We start from the raw sequence: 4,201 nt of genomic DNA, 5'->3' as shown, positions 1-4,201 counted from the left end.
GCACCCTAACCCTAACCCCCAAATGTTGCGCCCGGTGCGGCCGGCCCCCCTGCACCCCCCACGCTACGCCACTGCCCAGAAGTGTTCTGGTTTTTCAATGTTTTTTGGAAGCCAAACGTCCAATAAGGCTGTCTGTTATTTTTATTGGGGCACCTGCACCAATCAGAAGCTGCGCTTTGGTTTTCGAACATTTCAGAAGCCAAACACACTTCCAGAATGGATTAAGTTTGGCACTTTTGTTTTTGCTATTTATTTAGCGTTCCCCCCCCCCCGCCCCGGCTTTTTCTGTTAATTTGTTTTTGTGACTGCATGGAACCCAGTTCAGCTACTGATTGATTGATTGATTGATTGACGGCGGAAATGGATAAAAGCCCCCCAAACAAACAATGACTATCATCAGTGCAGGTAAGAAAAAAAATATTTAAATTTTTAATCATCTACAATACTGTCATATTTACTTTATAGTACAGTACATTGATTATTGCTTTCATTTTATGAATCAATGGTCTCATTAGATAGTAAAATTCATGTTAAAAGGGGTGGTTTTTAAAAGTCTGGAATGGATTAATCCGTTATGCATTACTTACTGTGGGAAAGCATGCCTTGGTTTTGAAACGCTTTGGTTTTGGAACGGACTTCCAGAACGGATTAAGTTTGAGAACCAAGGTACCACCGTATCTGCTTCTTTTTAAAAGTCTGGTGATTCTATTGCTATTTTTAATGAATACAGTGGTACCTCAGGTTAAGAACTTCATTCGTTCTGGAGGTCCGTTCTTAACCTGAAACTGTTCTTAACCTGAGGTACCACTTTAGCCAATGGGGCCTCCCGCTGCCACCGCGCCATTTCTGTTCTCATCCTGAAGCAAAGTTCTTAACCCAAGGTACTATTTCTGGGTTAGTGGAGTTTGTAACCTGAAGCGTATGTAACCTGAAGCGTATGTAACCCGAGGTATCACTGTACTGTATATTTTGAAAGCTGTTTACAACTCAAGTGTGAGACATCTGCCCAGGAAGGTCGTACTCCTCATGTTCGTAACCAGGGGGTAGCTAACCAGGGGCAGCTTAACCAGGGGTAGCTAACCAAACATTGTACCAGCATGATCACTCACCAGTGGCACTGGAAGCTGTAGTCTAGCAATTTCTAGAGGATCGCAAGTGAGCCACCCCCATTTTAAACCCTGAAGGCAAAGTTTGCAAAATGAAAGGAAATAACTAAACCCACCACTAACAGAGAAAACCATATATTCCCTGTGTGCATCAAATCGTCCCCTTTTCCCCAAACAGTAATTCCATATTCTGCAGAAAACTTTCTCAAAAGCTTCTATATAATTGAGCAACTTTAGGGGGAAAACTGGTATTTTACTTGCATAAATTGCTGAGCCTAGAAGCCTGATCTCATTTTTTCAGAAGAAGAACAGATGCTGCCCGCCTGAAATTTTAGGGGCATTTCTTTTCCACTTACATTGGCAAGAGTTGTAAATTATTAGCACAAAATAATGCAGCCGCTAGAGAGCTGGGGGAAATCCCAGCTGCTTCCTCCGTGGGAACCCAATAGACTTGGTAAAAAACTGTGGAGTTTGAGTGCCTTCTAGTGGTCACTGTTATAGCCAGGAAGAGGAATTCCCCAAACTCCCAGGCAGTGTTGGGTTTTCCACACCCATTGCCAGCTGGGGAGTTCCAGGATGGGAACAGCAAGGGTGATTTGAGAGCCTGGAGATTTGGAGAACACTTAAACAGTTATTGAGTGATTCTGGTTTGGATTTAGCTTAGCTTTGGGGTGTTCCACTGAAACAAATGCAATATGAAAGGCTACAACTGCATCTTACATTTAAAGCACTATTATGCTACATTAAAAGGACGCGGGTGGCGCTGTGGGTTAAACCACAGAGCCTAGGACTTTGCCGATCAGAAGGTCGGCGGTTTGAATCCCCGCGATGGGGTGAGCTCCCGTTGCTCGGTCCCTGCTCCTGCCAACCTAGCAGTTTGAAAGCATGTCAAAGTGCAAGTAGATAAATAGGTACCGCTCCGGCGGGAAGGTCAATGGCGTTTCCGTGCGCTGCTCTGGTGCGCCAGAAGCAGCTTAGTCATGCTGGCCACATGACCCGGAAGCTGTACGCCGGCTCCCTCGGCCAATAAAGCGAGATGAGCGCCGCAACCCCAGAGTCGGTCACGACTGGACCTAATAGTCAGGGGTCCCTTTACCTTTACCTAATGCCACATTAACAGTCATGGCACTTCTCTGCTCCCAGTTTGAAAGGGAGCTGAGAGTTGTTAGGAGACTCCCCTATTCCCCCTCAGATAACCCCTCAGAGGCCTACTAGTGGTTTAAATGCATGGTGCGGATGTGGCCTTAGTCAAGAAATAAACTTGAGTTCCATGGGAATCAGTGGGGCTCAACTAAATTACAGTCGTACCTTGGTTGCCAAACGCCTTGGAACTCGGACGTTTTGGCTCCCGAACGATCGAAAACCGGAAGTGAGTGTTCTGGTTCCTGAATGATTTTCGGAAGCCGAACATCCTGTGTGGCTTCTGATTGGCTGCAGGAGCTTCCTGCAGCCAATCAGAAGCCGCGCTTTGGTTTCTGAATGTCTTGGAAGTTGAACGGACTTCTGGAATGGATTCCATTCGACTTCCAAGGTATGACTGTAATGCAATCCTAAACAGGTAAATCTTAATGAATTCAATGGGACTTACTCCCTAGTAAGTATGTTTAAGCACGGATCATTAACCTGGCCCAAACCCACTGACTCCAAGGCCATTCCAGTAAGCTAAGAGCTTTTATCTCTCAAGTGTTGTTGTTTTTTGAGAAATCTAGGACTTCTGGATCCCATTTCAGTTTTTATCTTGCCTCTTCTCCAAAGAACGCCAAAGAGTTGGAGAGATTCCTCTCTCTCTCCATCTATTGCACCTTCGCAACAAACTTGTGAGGAAGCTCACGCTGAGAGAAATTACTGGCCCACCAAGTGTGCTTCATAACTGAGTGAGGATTTCAACCAGAATCTCACTCGTCCAAGACTCCACTCTGCACTGACATATACATTATCTGCATCAACTAGATCTCTTATAGCTGCCAGAAAACCTGCTATTGCTCTGGAGGACGTACACCAACCACCACCAAGGCAGGCTCCAATCCTCTTTGGCCTACAGGCCTCAAATATTTCTTAATAACAACACAGGGAGAGCCCTGTTGGATCAGACCAAAGGTCCATCTAGGCCAGCATCCTGTTCTCACACTGACCAACCAGATTCAAAGTCTGCAAAGAAGACCCAAGTTCAAAAATGCTCTCTCCTAGCTTGTGGTTCCCAGATACTGGTATTCAGAGGCATACCGTCTCCAATAGTGGAGGAAGAACTTAAGCTTTCTCCTCCACAAACTGATCTAATTTTCTCTTAAAGCCATTAGTAATGTCTCCCATCCCTACCCTCCAAATTTGTCTGGGCTTCTGCTCTCAACCCATCCCTCAATGCTATAGGCCAAACCTTTAAAACCCTAAACGGTCTCAGCCCAGTATACCTGAAGGAGCACTTCCACTTGTTCAGCCCAGACACTGAGGTCCAGCTCCAAGGGCCTTGTGGCTGTTCCCTCACTGCAAGAATTGAAGTTACTGGGGATCAGGCAGAGGGCCTTCTTGGTAGTGGCACCCTCCCTGTTGAAACACCCTTCCATCAGATGTCAAGGAAATAAAGAACACAAGCTTTAGAAGACACCTGAAGGCAGCCCTGTATTGGGATGTTTTTAATGTTTGATGTTTTTGTATGTGTTAGAAGTTGCCTAGAGTGGCTGGGACAGGACAGCCAGGTGAGCGGATGCAAACAGTAAAATAATAATAATAATAATAATAATAATAATTATTATTATTATTATTATTATTATTATTATTATTATTATTATTGTGGTACCTCAGGTTAAGTACTTAGTTCGTTCTGGAGGTCCGTACCTAACCTGAAACTGTTCTTAACCTGAAGCACCACTTTAGCTAATGGGGCCTCCTGCTGCAGCTGCGCGGCCGCAGCACAATTTCTGTTCTCATCCTGAAGCAAAGTTCTTAACCCGAGGTACTATTTCTGGGTTAGTGGAGTCTGTAACCTGAAGGGTATGTAACCCGAGGTACCACTGTATTATTATTATTATTATTATTATTATTATTATTATTATTATTCTCTTTCCATTCACACATACCATCAACACCAGGCCAGATGC

This window comes from Podarcis gaigeae (genome assembly GCF_964106915.1).
Source record: "Podarcis gaigeae genome assembly, chromosome: 13".
NCBI classification, from domain to species: Eukaryota; Metazoa; Chordata; class Lepidosauria; order Squamata; family Lacertidae; genus Podarcis; species Podarcis gaigeae.
Note: the sequence above shows the minus strand (reverse complement) of the source record.